Source organism: Pongo pygmaeus, chromosome 7 (genome assembly GCF_028885625.2).
Source record: "Pongo pygmaeus isolate AG05252 chromosome 7, NHGRI_mPonPyg2-v2.0_pri, whole genome shotgun sequence".
NCBI classification, from domain to species: domain Eukaryota; kingdom Metazoa; phylum Chordata; class Mammalia; order Primates; family Hominidae; genus Pongo; species Pongo pygmaeus.
The window spans coordinates 124,377,568-124,393,643 of NC_072380.2; the positions used below are offsets into that span (position 1 = coordinate 124,377,568).

The following is a 16,076-nucleotide window of genomic DNA, read 5'->3' on the forward strand; positions in this document are numbered from 1 at the left end:
CAATTGAGACAGCCAGGTGGGAGGGGGTGCCTGGCAAAACTCCAGCCAGCCTGTGTGCTGGGGTGGAGCCTTGGGAAATGTATGCCCTTTGTGGCTGGGTGGAGCCTGGCCCCTCCTCTTCCTGTGTGAAACCAGGAATTCATATAGTGAGGAGGGGAGTGCTCTAGCAGGGATTCTGGCCTTGCTGACAGTCCCTGTTTCTTCCATTTCTTACTTTTCACCCAATAAAACCCTGTATTACTCACCATTCAAATTGTCTGTGAGCCTGAATTTTCGTGGCTGTTGGACAAGGACCCTGACTTTAGCAGAACTAAGGAAAAGTCCTGCAACACAGTTTAATTTTTAAAATATGTCTATAATCTGTCTTCTGCTCTTCGATCATTCTATTCAATCTTTTTCACTTTCCCCTTATTTGTTCTTCCTTCACATGGGCTTGGTTTGTTGAATTCCATCTCCCCAAATAACACAATACAACACGCTGATAAGCAAAAGCTCTGTTATTGTTTACTTTGGTAACTCAAAGACTTAGTAGTGTCTCAGAGGGAGAAATACAAGATAAGAATTTTAGGGATTGAAAGTTTATTGTAAGACTTTTCTTTTAATTCAGGGGCTTGATTAAGGTTGAATAAGAATTATGATGTAACAATTTACTGTTGATGGACACAGCAAGGTGAGAATTTTGAGATTCAAACAGCAGATAATACAAGCCGAAGTTTTCTTTCTATGGAAGAGTTGATGCGCCTTTTAAGAAGTGAACAACCAAGTTATTTGCCTGGAAAAGTCTCCTGAAATACTGAAGTTATGCTAAAGAAGGTAGAAGAATGAAGTCTTAGTAGAGGTAGCATAGTTGTGTATGGGAATAGATAGTTTCAGTTCTCAAAGGTCAAACTGTATACGTGTTGGGTGAGTAGAGTGGATAGTTTCTATTTGCTGATTATAATTGATATATATTTTTTCTACCATTAGTTTCTCTTTACTACAATCATTGTGTTTATTGAAAACTTACTAATATTTCCTACAGTTGTAGTTTTCTTACGACATCCATGAGCTGGCAATGACTCACTGTGGCTAATTTTTTTTTTAAATGAAACTCTTCATCTTAACTTTACTGCATATCAGAAACTGACAATAAATTAGACACCATTGAATCCTACTTCCTTGGCTAATCTTTCTATTCTTACCATTTTTTGTAAGGGGCATTGCCTTCCCAATATCCCTAATATATCTTTAATAATTGTGTTTCTCACCTCTTGTTTCTCTGTAATCTTTTGTCTTTATATACACATTTAGTGTGTTTATTTTCATGACTGAATATGTTTTAAATTTAATCTGCAGAAAAATTCTATATATTTGGAGGATTTCTATAAACTTCTTATCCTAGCATAAGGTTTTTCAAATATTCTTGTAAGAAAAGCAGCCTTAACCAGTGTAAAAGTCACTTTCCTTTTAAGTTACACTCCTCTCAAAACAGATTATATATTGCCTTTCCCCTCCCAAGAAATCCAGTTTAAGATTTTACTACTCAAGCCTCAGTATAATATAATAGCCAGCAGCATTAACTCAACTTGGAAATTTGTTAGAAATGCGGAATCTCAGACTTCACCCCAGATCTATAGAATCAGAGTCCATATTTTAACAAGCCTCTCAGGTAATTTATATGCACATTAAAGCTTAGGAAGCACCAGCTTAAGTTACTTGCAACATCTCTGAGGCAGTCTGCCTAACTGCATTAATAGTGAATTGGAATTAAATCCTCTTTATGAATTAGTAATTTGCTCCAGGCACAATCACTTCTCTGTATGCTTCTGTTCAGTTTTCAAAACACAGTGCCCATCTGGAATTTTCACTGTTTCAAACTTAGAAAAGATCTTATCTACCTGTAGTCATATGAGATAAGGAAAGGACTTAAAAAGTGCTTCAACTCAGGTGGGCCTTAACTTCAAGGCTATATTCATTTTTCAGAAAAAAAAAATTTAATTTGACGGACATGAATTCATGAGAATGCTAGAAACTCCTGTTATTTTAATTTTAATAAACGTTATTAAATGAGGAACCTCTGTCAGGAAAGATCTTCCTTAAAAATGGAAATTTCAATTGAAATTTGAAATATAAATATGAATTACTCAGATGAAATAATCTGTGAGAGATATTAGAGCAGCATATTAGGCATAAAAAGAAACAGGACATGAAAGTGTTGAAGTGTGAAGACTTGAAAGAATATGTAGAAGAATCTGATGCTTCCAAAATAATCTGAGAAATATTGGTTGTCTCTGAAATTCATGTGAAATTATTTGTTCTGTATTCTAAGAGAAACACAAGCAATGTCTTCAATTAGAATGCTATTGTGTCAGACCAGAGTAACGACAAATTTTTTCTGGAATATTTGAATTGTAGATTCAAGAAGAAGCCTATTAATTACAGAACTATTTAGAAAGTGGATTCATTAGGACTTTTTGATTGAAAAATATAAAAAGAGAAGTAAAAGGACATAATATTTGTTGCTACATTTCTAATTTAACACAGAAAGTATAGAGTTGTCCTGCCCTCAACAAGACAACACAGGAGAAAAAAACAAAACTGAAGGAAAAGGATAAGTTCTGGTTTAGATATTTTGATTTCCATGTGAATATAAGACTTTCAGGCAAACTATGCTACTTATTCTCTCTCTCTCTCTCTGTCTCTCTGTCTCTGTCTCTCTCTCTCTCACACACACACACACACACACATACACACACAAATGCATAAAATTTAACAGGTTGCTATTCTGTTGAGGAATATATTTGCAATAGAATATCATTGGGGAGGATCTTAAACTGAATTTAACGCCATATCTTGGGGGAGCAGAATGGGGATAGAATGGACAGGTGAGAAATCATAGACAGGAAGACGGATTAGAAGACTTTTTAGGCTATCTGGGAATTTGGAGGTTGTAGCTTAAAAAATGTTATCTGAGTATCAGTGCAAAAGAAGAGGAAGGGATCAGATAATATTTATTTTTATTAAATGAGGGAATAAACGTGAGTGGAAAAATCCAGGATCTTGCCTGTGGTATGATAGGAACCACTACTATAAATCTTCCATTCTGAGCACCTAAAGATGTGTCTGCTTATTCTCTACCCTCAGATAAAGTTAGTAAACATCTGAAGGATTGTGGAGAGGAGGTTGGATGGGTCCTCAAATCTCAATTTTCTATAATTTCGGTTGCAAATAAACCTTGGACTATATTTTAAACCTTCAAGCTAATAACTTACTTAATCATCACATTATAATTATTCATTTTTACCCATTTTATTTACTCCCTTTCCCCTCTATATTTTGATTTATTTATCAACTATCCTGACATTCTTACTCTTTGCTATTACCTTTTAGGATAAAAAAACTCCGATATCCCCTACTACAAAAAGGAATTACCTATATACATTCAAACAATAGCTACATGCTTCTCTCACTCTAAGGTTTGCTGGGTTCAGCTACAACTGGAATTTTTTCTGGTTCAAAGTGACTACTATTCACCACAGTCCATGGAATCTCCGTATTTCCATGCTTACAACTCCCTCAAAGGTCATCAAATGCGTCCCAATCTTCATATACGATCATGTTAGAACCATTTACTATTTATTTAAAAAAAATAGGTAAACACAGAAAGGGTTGCAGGGTCATTTGGCAAAATAAGATATCTTGAAGATGGGATATGAGACCCCAAAAATATTAAGAAACACATAACAAATCTCGTATCTATCTACATCTCATATAAGTTATTGAAAACAGATCTCCAAAACACTTCTAGAAATTAATGCTAGGTGAAGTGATTTTGAAGATTTATGTTCCCAATTCTATGGTCATGTGTTAACATGTAAAGAGCATATTCATCAGAGGAGAAAATGTAGTGCTATGAGAGAATTTTGTGGAATTGTTGAAGACACAGGTCCACATTTCTGCATGGTTAGGGTTTTCTGAGCAAATAAACTGAGAGCAGACTGGAAGCGCAACTCTGGAGATTAAAACTGAATAGCAACCCGCAGAGAGCAAGAGAGCTGCAGCAAAATTCAGAGTATTCAGCTCCCCTTAGAGCTATGTTTCATGTCATGAAGGGAGATACAACTCAGAGACATTCCTTTAAATTCTTCTCTCCCCACAGAAGGTTTATGGTTTCTCTTCTTTTTTCAGGAGAAGAGAAAGGAAGCTGCAGTCCCTGTATAACTCTTAAATTTTTAATTTGGAGTTCCTCTTCTTTGGTGCAACAATCTTTCTGCATGCAGATCCATGTGGCACTCATCTCATCATTCTGAGGGATGAAAGATGCATGGGGAATAATGCATGTGGTTATTTCTGTAAGTATAGTAATCATAGTGTGCCTTTAATTCTGAAATCTTATGTTTGCTTTCAGGATAAAATAAATAAGTCAAAATATCAGAAACTTATTAATCTTAAGACATCGGCTGGCCCCTCACTACGCTTCATTGTCCTGAGATGGCAGAGGAGACAGAACACCAAACCTAGCTCTATCTTTTGAGACTTTATTTTCAGCAGTTTACATTGATTGGTAACTGGTATTTTGCCAGGTCCTGGAATAAGCTAAGCAACCGTGTCACAGGGCAAAATGACTCAGGCTTCTTTAAATAGTGAATTGATCTGCATATAAATATAAAGAAAAATACAATGAGAGAGGGGGAAATCTATCTTATTGGGTTATTATGGGTAGATAACCCTCTTTATTGCTATTTATTTTTAACAAACACATACTTTGTGCTATGTTCAAAGCATTTTTACAAGCTCTTTTCAAGTATAAATGCATTGAATATGTACAGAAGTCCTATTAGGCTGATTTTTAAAAATTATTTTCATTTACAGATAAGAAAACGTACCTTCAGAGGGGCTTACTCTCTTGTCCATTACACCATTTTAAAATGGCAGAGCATGATTCTAAACCAGGTTTTCTGGCTGTAGAATCCTCTCTTCTCTCTGCTTCAAGATGCTCCCTTGCGGTTGCTTAACTGTATTGTTTTAGAGTCTTGACTTTCATGGGGACTTCCCCACAATTTCAACTAAAAATATTCTATATATTATTTGTGTGAAGTTTAGTTCTTATACTTAAGAAGGTTAAATTCTGTCTATTAATGTTGTTAGAGATTTTTGTCTCTAAACAATTTAAAGATTGCTATTAAGAGAATATACTGTACTAAAATATGTTTGTTCCTTATACTTCTTTTTTCATAAAATAAAAAAGTAGCACTTAATGTTGAAAATACGTAAAGCTCAAGAAGAATGGAGGATAAATCTAAGGATACAGAAACCTGTTCAAGAAAAAATATTTTCTGGCCGGGCGAGGTGTCTCACACCTGTAATCCCAGCACTTTGGTCGGCCGAGGGGGTCAGATCACCTGAGAACAGGAGTTCTAGACCAGACTAGTCAACATAGTGAAACCCCGTCCCTACTAAAAATACAAAAATTAGCCAGACGTGGTCGCACACGCCTGCAGTCCTAGCTACTCAGGAGGCTGAGGCAGAAAAATTGCTTGAACCTGGGAGGCAGAGGTTGCAATGAACTGAGACCGCATCACTGCACTCCAGCCTGGGTGACAGAGCAAGACTCCATCTCAAAAAAAAAAAAAGAAAAAGAAAAAAAGAAAGAAATATTTTCTGACACATTTACTGTGTTCTGTAAATTTCTTAGATTTACTCATCTCAAGTCAGACATCCCAAATTCTTATTGTATGTCCCAGACTGGTTCAGTTACAGTGACCATTTGCTTTTATTATTATAACTAGGACACATTTGAGAGTGTAAAGGTATGTGATTAACAATCATACTTTGATAACAGGCATGAACAAGATAATCTTGCTAAACCTGGGAGTCTCTTGGTCAAACTGTGACTTACGGTTAAGCTGGTGAAGTATCCTTGGGTCTGGAGTCTTAAGAGATCTATGAGTCTTCCAAGTGGCCCCAATAATATGATGGAGTAAAAATGTCTACCCGTGATGATACAGGAGTTCTGAAGACATTGGGAGAGTATTTCTTAATGTAGAACATGCATTGCAAAACCCATTAGCACTTTTTACATTTTTTCAAGAAAAGGAATTCAGAACTGAAATACCATTTTATTTATTCCAGTGACTTTAGGGCATTATGATAGAAGTGAATACTGCTTACTTGCCTTTTCAGTTTGAGATTTAACAATCTCCCATACCCCAAGCATATTGCGAGTGTATGGAAAGGACACTAATTCTAATATACATAATGAAACATGACAAAATGTAGTCACACATCTTTATCACCGCAAGCCTTATTTGCATTTGGAACACTAAAAAAATTTAGAATTTTCTTTTTCTTATTATACTTTAAGTTTTAGGGTACATGTGCACAACGTGCAGGTTAGTTACATATGTATACATGTGCCATGTTGGTGTGCTGCACCCAGTAACTCGTCATTTAACATTAGGTATATCTCCAAATGCTATCTCTCCCCTCTCCCCCTCCCCCCTCCCCCCACCCCCCAACAGGCCCCGGTGTGTGATGTTCCCCTTCCTGTAAGAAATGGAAATACTTGGAATTCACTTTCCTCTCATGGTGATGAAAAAATATCTTAGTTATCACATGAAATCACTAAGGAAGTAGGGAAAGGAAAAGCCAATACATATAACTAATTATGTTATACTAACTGTCTGTGAAAGGCTTTTGCTGTGCATTCAACATAAAGAGCCTAAACAGCAATTCCTCAAAGAATCAAACAGACTTGTAAATAAATTAACTGCCTTCTAGAATAATGTATCCAACAATCTTTAAAGTAATACAACAGAATCTGAGACTCATGTCAACAATGTACAATTAGCATTTTAGATAAAACAATAAAAAATTACAAGGCATGTAAAAAAGAAGAAAATGTGACAAATATTTTATTTCTAGGAAACAAAAAGAAATGACAGATGTGATGGAAGTCATAGGAAGTAATCTTAAAAAGGTTATAACTATTTTACAAATGAAGTCAAAGGAAAACATGAATATAATATTGAAACAAATGGACAGTCAAATAGCAATTCTAGACATTAAAATTAATAGCTAAGGTAAAATTTCTGTGGATGGGATTGACATCAAATTAATGCAGAAGAAATAAAATTATTGACATTGAAAACAGAAAACAAAGACTATCCAAAATGAAACAGAGGGAAACAATAGATAATGAATAGAGTCATAACAATTGTACAATTACTGGATGTTTTCAAAATATGACAAACACTACAAGACTACCGTTTAAAGATGAACAGATCTAAGCAGAATAAATACAGAAGTGCCCTCTTATCTGCAAGGGATACATTCTAAGACTCTCAGTGGATGCCTGAAACCACAGATAGTACCAAACCCTATATATATGATGTTTTGTTCTGTACTTACTGCACATACCTATAATAAAGTTCATTTTATTAATTAGGCACAGTAAGAGATTAATAATACTCACTAATATAATAAAAGTATTATAACAATATACTATAATAGAATGTCTGTGAATGTGGTCAGTCTCTCTCAAAATATCTTACTATACTTTACTTAGCTCCTTTTGGACTGCTGTTGGCTTCAAGTAACCAGAATCACACAATCAAAACTGCAGATAAGAGGGAATTACTGTAATCACCTCTTTCTCTCTCTTTCTCTCTCTCTCTCTTACACACACACACACACACACACAGACAGACACACACACACACAAGATGTATCATTAGGTGACAAGAAAACAGCTATAAAGAGAATAACATAAAAATCACCAAGGAAGTGGGGAGAGACATTATAAACAAAAGAAGAATGATAAAAATTAATGATAGCAGAATGAATGCATAATCTGTGCAAATTACGTGACTGTTAAGCAGCTTTATGACACAAGAAAAAAAAGTATGCTAAACTAAATTTTTTAATCAAGGAAAAATACACTTTTTAAAAAGGTGAAATTTAAAGACAATTACATTTGAGAGTATGCATTACTAGCAAACTTATACTATAACACAAGATAAATATTTTAGACCAAATAAAAATGGTAACAGATAGCAGTGTGGATCTACCTAAAGGAAACTAGAAATTGAAAACATGTAGGAAAAAATAAAAGATAATATCTTATTTTTTATTTACTTTATTTTTAAGACTCCATCTTATTTTTGTGAAATAAAATTTTATCTTATTTTCTTTGCTGGTTTACAGCAAAATATTATTACTGTATTGCATTGTGGTATTTATAATATATAGAAAAGTAAAAGGTATAATTATAATAGCAAAAAGGATTACAGGGGAGAAATGGAAACACGTAGTTCTAAAGGTCTTAAAAATATATTAATCTATAAAATGATATTTAAGAGATGTAAAAAAGTTTAAAAAATATACTGTAAATTCATTGTTTTATTAAATAATAATAGATATCTAACTAGAAGAGATAAAGTGGAATGCTGAAAAGTTCTCTACTATTTAGAAGAAACTAGAAAACAAAGAGGGAAGGGATTTAATGATTACAAAATAAGTAGCAAAATGGAAGAACTAAGCCCAACCATATTAATAATTAAATTTAAAAGGGCTAAGTATACCAATTTAAATACATAGATTGCAAGACTGCATAAAAAAGCAAGATCCAACTATATGCTGTCAACATGAAAGTCATTTAAATATAAGAATGAATTATAGATTGTATAGAAAGATAGATTAAAATTAATATGATACGAAGAGATACATTATGCAAATCACATACATAAAAAACTGAAGTGCCTATGTTACAATGAGACCAAGTAAACTTCCAAACATGAAACCTTACCAGAAATAGAGAGAAACTTCATGGGTAAATTCATCAACAGGAAATAACAACGATAAAGGTGAAAGAGCTTTAAAATACTTACACAAATCTTGACAAAGGTAAGAAGAGAATAGATAAATCCACAATTACAGGTGGAGATTTCAACACTTACGTTTTAGTAATTGACAGTAGACACAAAATCAAAAAAGATATAAGAGACCTGAACAACATTGTCACCAATAACACTTAATTCATATTTACAGAACAACATATTCACATACACACAAAGAAACTGCAGAGTATACATACATCTTTTTCAAGTTCAAATGGATATTCACCAAGACAGATTATATATTGGACAATAAAAAAACTCTTAATATACTTAAGAGCAGTGAAATGGCATAGCATATGTTATCTTTCGTCACCCGATTTAAATTAGACATCAATAATGGAAAGGTATCTGGAATAGTCCAAATGATTAAAAATTAAGCAATGGATTGTATGTAAATTATCGGTAGAAATTGGAAAATAAGTAAATAAAATACAATATATCAAAATATGTAAGACACAACTAAAGCAATTGTTGAGGACATTTTGGACCTTTAAATGTTTATATTAGAAAAGAAGAAAAGTTAAAAATTGCTTAACTAAGGTTCTACCTTAAGAAGTTATAAAAAGGACAGCAACATAAACTCAAAGTGAATATATACTAAGAAATACTAAAAATAATTGTGAAACCAATGAAAAACAAAATGTAAAACATAATATAATATCAGTAAAACCAAAAGTAGTTTATTTGAAAAGATCAAGATGATAAATGTTTATACCAATCAAGAAGAAATAGACACAAATTAACATATTGGAATAAGAGAGGAAACATTAATACACACCCTACACCTGGGGTCACCAACCCCTGGACCAAGGACTGGTATTGGTCCATGGCCTGTTAGGAACCAGGCCGCACAACATGAGGTGAGCAGTGGGAGGGTGAGCATTTCTGCTTGAGCTCCACCTCTTGTTAGATCAGCTGTATCACTGGATTCTCATAGGAAAGCGAACCCTATTGTGAACTTCACATGTGAGGGATCTAGGTTGCATGCTCCTTGTAAGAATCTAATGCTGGCTGGGCATGGTGGCTCATGCCTGTAATCCCAGCACTTTGGGAGGCCGAGGCAGGTGGATCACAAGGTCGAGAGATCACCTGGCCAACATGGTGAAACCCTGTCTGTACTAAAAATACAAAAATTAGCTGGGCGTAGTGGTGCGCACATGTAGTCCCAGCGACTCAGGAGGCTGAGGCAGGAGAATTGCTTGAACCAGAGAGGCGGAGGTTGTAGTGAGTCGAGATCACGCCACTGCACTCCAGCCTGGTGACAGAGCGAGATTCCATCAAAGAAAAAAAAAAAAGAAAAGAAAAGAAAAAAGGATCTAATGTGCTGAGGTGAAACAGTTTCATCCCATCCCCTAACTATCCTCACTCCCCATCTGTTGAAAAATGGTCTTCGTGGAAACTGATCCCCGGTGCCAAAAAATTTGGGGACTGCTGTCCTACACAATTTAATGAAAGAAAAATGTTATGTCAATAAATTCAACAACCTAGGTAAATGTGTCAAATAGTTTAAATAACCTATTTAAATTGAATCAAGAAAAAAAGAAAATCTGAATAGCCCCATGCTAAAAGACACTGAATTCAGAATTAAATATTCCTACTCTATTTTTCTATCTTTGCTGTAACAAATTACTACAAACTTAGTGGCTTAAAACAGTACCCACTTATTATCTGACAGTTCTACAGTTCAGAAGTCCGGGCAGCCTCTGCTTGTACTCTGTTTGGGTCTCACAATACCTAAATCAAGGTGTCAACCGACTAAGTTCCTATCTGGAGACTCTGGGGAACAACTAATCTCATTGTGTGTGCATTTAGTTTGTTGGTAGAATTCTGTTCTGTGGCATTGTAGGACTGAAGTTCCTGTTTCCTTGCTAGATGTCAGTGAGAGGTCATTCTCAGATTTCACAGGTCAGTGAGAGGTCATTCTCACCCACATTATTTGACATGTGGTCCCCTCCATCTTCAAAGTCAGCATAGAAATATAAAATCCTTCTCATACTTTGAATCTCTCTGACTTCCTTTTATACAGCTGCTTTCTGCTTTTAAAGGTTCATGTGATTATATCAGACTCACCCTAATAAAAAGGTAAACTCTTTAGTCACCTTAAGATCTGTAAAGTCCTTTGTGTTATTTAATGTAACATATTCACAGGAGTAACGCCAGAGGATAGAGGACACTGTTTTGACTCCCACATCCACAAAGAAAAGAAAATTGTAGGTCCAGATGGCTCAAGGACATCTTTATGCTTCTGATATGTGCATTTAGGAAAGGAGCCTCTGATGGGCTCTGATAACCCATGAAAGGGGCACCTAGTGTCCCAAGACAGCCTCTTTAGGTGTGTCAGATAGAGCATGGAGAAATATAGGTGAAAGGCTTGGCAGGAAAAAAAAAAAAATGCTTAGAGACGCTAGCTGCTCCAAGTGAAGAAGTTTCTTGAATGACAATGTCAGTTAAGATTTGTGCTGAAGGCTATGGAAATCCACCATAGGATATAGACTTTCCAGAGTACTATGGGATTGCAAAGAAGGAGAGAGTGATGAATCCAAGATAAAGCCAGTGAGATCATTGATAAGATAATTGAATTTATTACTTAAAGATGGGAAAATATGGCCAGATTGAAGTTGGAGAAATAACTGGTTTTTGAGGAGGAGTCTATCTTAGTGAATTATAGAACAAATTAAATAAACTTTGGTTATTATTTGAAGTTAAACAAATGCACCAGATTGTCTTATTCAGACCAAAACATACCCAGTTTGAAGACTGTGAAAAAGTTGTTTTCAGTATTTTCTTTGTAAAGAGGGATCATGTATTAGGACCTTTTACAGACATATTTCCAAAGAACATTGAAAAATTTTATTGATTTCATTCCATGTTTATCACACAGTTTTCTTATTTTTTTTCTTTTGGATTTTCTATATACACCGGTAACAGGAAAGGTGTGTTTGTTTAGCAAGGATGTGTTATGTTTCCTTGAAAGTAGAAATAGTAGCATCCCGTCAACAAATGTCATTCCACACAATGTCTATTGTGCTTATTGGGATCAATTTAGTTTCTGTAAATCATAGTGGAATATAGTCTGCTATTTTTCTTCTAAAAAGCTTAGAGTTTTAAATTTAACACATAAGTATATGATCAAATTTAATATTATAGGTGGTATAAGGTAAAGATCGAGGCTAATTTATTTTCCATACAGATTATCAGTTGTTCCAAATCTATTTGTAAAAAAGACTTTTTTTCCTATTAAATTACCTTGTATTTTTGTTACAAATAAACTGACCACAGGTAGGATAATTTTTGTTATTCTTTTTCATTTATCTAAATTTCTATATTATAAAAATAACACTCTGCCTAATTAACTATATCTTTATTATAAGTTTTGAAAGTAGAAGTCCTCCAACTCTGTTTTCTTATTTCTAAAACTAAATTAGCTTTCTAGATCTTTTACAATACCATATAAATTTTTGAATCAGCTTGGCAATTCCTAAAAAAGATCCATGTATATCTTTCAGTTTCTCAGTCAAAATTAATATCTATCACTCCTGTAATCTCTGCTGAATTATGGTTTTTACCTCTATCATAACACTTAAATTTCTATATAAAGTATGTAGTGTTTCCTATTTTTACTGTCTTCTAAAAATTGTATTGTACGTCGTTGGCCCCCAAAAAGGGTTAGATCAGATCCATCCATCTTCATTAAAATAGCATGAAGCTATTCTTAACAAAGAGAAAAAAGTTTTAGTATATTTCTTACTTTGCTGTGCATTGTAATTCTTAAACAAGTTCTTTAACAATTTGAGACTTTACAATTATTTCAAATATAAGCAAACTAGAGTAATGATAATTTTGGAATATGGTTCTAAAATATATCTAGTATACGTTTTACATTCTGATTTCACTAATGTAATTCAATGTATTTCCACTGTGATTATTTTAGCCACTTACTCACTGATCTTCAATACACGCAGTCTCAGCACTACCACCATCTGTTACTACCACCACCACCTCTCAATCACGTTGTTTCACACATTCCCCTTGGCAACACTGTATACTGACCTAAAGTACTTAACTCGTTTTTTTTTTTTTGTCTGCTAGGAAGGCCTCTTTTTAATTGTAAAGTATCTCACACATCATCTCTAACAGTCTGAGATTAATTTCCTACAATAATTACAGAGAATAATTTGTAGTCAGGGCCTGCAAAAAAAAAAAAAAAAAAAGTGTCTAGAAACCAGTTCCAAAAATTAGTTGTTTCGGAAGGCCTCTGACAGTTCCTAAATGTTCCCGACCTTAATATAATATTTTCCCTTCCAGACACCATGGCAATATGTTTTCTTGAAATGAAGCTAAGGACTGGGAAATTGAAAGTAATCGTCATGCTTTTTAATAATGGACCTCCTCAGGAACAATATCAAAGTAACACCTGAACAAAAAGGGCTGGTTCAGGTGACCACAGAGTGACAATGAGTTCCTCTTTTAGGGATGGATGGGTCCCGATTCTAAACTTTTCCTTTCATTTCTTTACCCAAACACTGCTTTCCTTATTTCTTGCCTCAAAGCTACACCTGGGTAGGAAGTGCACACTTAAAATTCCAGCCTCATTCCTGTCACTCATGAGCTAATATAACCACCCAGAGAACCCCACAAGCCTCTCAGTGTGGATTTCACAGTGCTGGCCTTCACAGAAATGTACTTTTCCTTACTAGAATATCTCCCTTCCCTTCCTTGCCTATTCCTGAGGGATACCAAACGTTCCAAAATTCATTTTTGAACCTCTTTCCACTGTCTTTACTGTGAAAACTGTAGGCCATTGTCATATGCAATTCAACTAACCATGATGAATCTCCCAAGCTAGACAATCAATAAGCACGTCTTGTCTTCACGTCTCTTCTTCACTTCTCTTCTCTACTACAACTATTTTGTCTTTGTAGGTTCCAGCCCCTCTTCTCCTAAATATGCTTAAATGTCTCCTGATTCACACAAATGTTCTCCCTTGATCCTGTATCCAATTTTAGTTTGAAGCCTCTCATTTCCTCCCTAGATAAGGTTATGGAGTGCATATTTGCCAATTCTACTTTAACAATTAACATTTACTTCTCATATGTCATGAAATATTTCAAAGAAAAAAGGATCTGAATCTAATATAATGTGGCTCCAGATTTAACTTTGACAAATATTATCAAATATTGTATCTTTAATAATACATTTTAAAATACATATTTTTCAGGAGAAATTTAGTATTTATGTATATAAATGACCATAGTTTTCTTCATCTGCAAGACAATCTTCTCTGATCCAAATTTCCTCTTTTCTAATCCAGATATAATCACGGATTTAGTATTTTTTTTTTTGCAATCTATCATTCTATATCTGGTGATACAGAAGCTTTTTGGCCGGGCGTGGCGGCTCACTCCTGTAATTGCAGCACTTTGGGAGGCTGAGGCAGGTGGATCACTTGAGGCTGAGAGCTCAAGACCAGACTGGCCAACATGACAAAACCCTGTGTCTACTAAAAATACAAAAATTAGTCAAGCATGGTGGTGCGCTCCTGTAGTCCCAGCTACATGAGAGGCTGAGGCACAAGCATCTCTTGAACCTGGGAGGCGGAGGTTGCAGTGAGCCAAGATCATGCCATTGCACTCCAGCTTGGGTGACAGAGCAAGGCTCTGCCTCAAAAACAGAGTGAAACAAAAAAATCAAAAAACAAAAAACACGAAAGATGAACTGTTCAACAACTGTTTCAATAGAGTTACTATAACACCAAAACCAAACTATAAAAGACAGTAAAAGGAAATACATTATACAATATTACTTATAAAAAAGTTTTCAAAAATCTTAAAATGCTAGCAAATTTATTTGACTTTTAAATGTTTTATATAAAATAGCTATTTACATAAACTATATGTAATATATTTAAGTCATTTTTGAATCCTTAAATTCTTCACAAATTCACATTTTCTTTAATATTATTTTAAACATATATTATTGTGGAAATATATTTGTTGATTTTGATTGCTACAATTTAGTACATGCATTATAAACTAATTGTATTTATCTTTTTCACTAGTGAGAAACAGTTGGATTACTTCCAATTGTTGTTGTTACTCATAGTGTCTGTACCTATATTCACACACAAAAAAATGGGAATGCTGAAAATGATCCCGGGATTATGTAAGTTAAAATGTGTCTCTTACTGACAAATTCTAAGAAACTTATATTTACCTTTTATTTCAGATTTCTCTCAAGTGCACATTATCCATCAAGATTTAAATCATTTTGAAATATTAATATAATGATCAAAAATTAACTTTTATACATGTTATTAGGTAGGTTATTGTAATAACTATAACTATAATTAATATAGGCGAGTTTGTTTTGCCAAAACTCTTAAAACGAGATCTACAATTAGAAGTGACTATTTTCCTTACATCTTGGGCAGAACCCACAGAAAACAATAAAGCAGGAGAGAAAAGAGGATGGCAGTTTACCCAGGAAACATAGGTTGTTCAAAGCTTTGCAATGATATTCTCAATTCAGAGCAATGAAGAACAGAATGCTGTCTTCCCATAATGATGGCATTCAATTATCACTAGACTTACAAGACTACAGAAAATTTCTCAAGAACCAGTAAGGATCAGACACAGCCAATGACAATACTGAAGAAGCTTGCCAGTGGAGAATGAAAGCTCAATTACACAAATTACCTTGTTGAACTAGTGCCAGAAATAAAATGTGATGAAGGACAAACTCATTAATTATGAGTGTGGACCAGACAAAACTGAGAATAAGGTGGGAATTCCTTCATAATCTGTCCCTACTTAGTTACACCATAAACATAAATGTTATAAGAGGCAAAAGAGTGGTAAAAAGCTCATTAACACTGAGATTATTCTTGTTGATTCATCTGAATGAGACCTTAACATACAAAATAACTTGAATTACAGAAAATGTTGAAAAGTTGTATTTCTTGCACATCTAAGATTGAGAGGGAGATATATGTGTGAATTGTCACAAAAGGCCATCTTCAAGATGTCATCACAATCAATCTGTAGATTAAGGTCAGCCAATATAATGTTCCAACCTGAGCCTTTGAAAACTGAACAGGAGTGAGTATAATGATCACTAGAAAAACATCAGTTAAGATCCGACCTTGGCCATCTCCATTATCAGTATCCTTTGTTTCTGCTAACCTTCAATTTTTCTATATAT

The 16,076-nt window shown here is 34.3% G+C and overlaps 1 long non-coding RNA gene across 1 annotated transcript; it reads left to right on the plus strand.

Moving 5' to 3' along the window:
• Nucleotides 1–681: 681 nt before the first annotated feature.
• On the plus strand, nucleotides 682–15,622 carry LOC134739954 (uncharacterized). Its single transcript, XR_010127116.1, has 4 exons — nucleotides 682–813; nucleotides 4,168–4,331; nucleotides 15,102–15,197; nucleotides 15,307–15,622. It is a non-coding gene; the product is annotated as an uncharacterized LOC134739954 (long non-coding RNA).
• The last annotated feature ends 454 nt before the right edge of the window (nucleotides 15,623–16,076 follow it).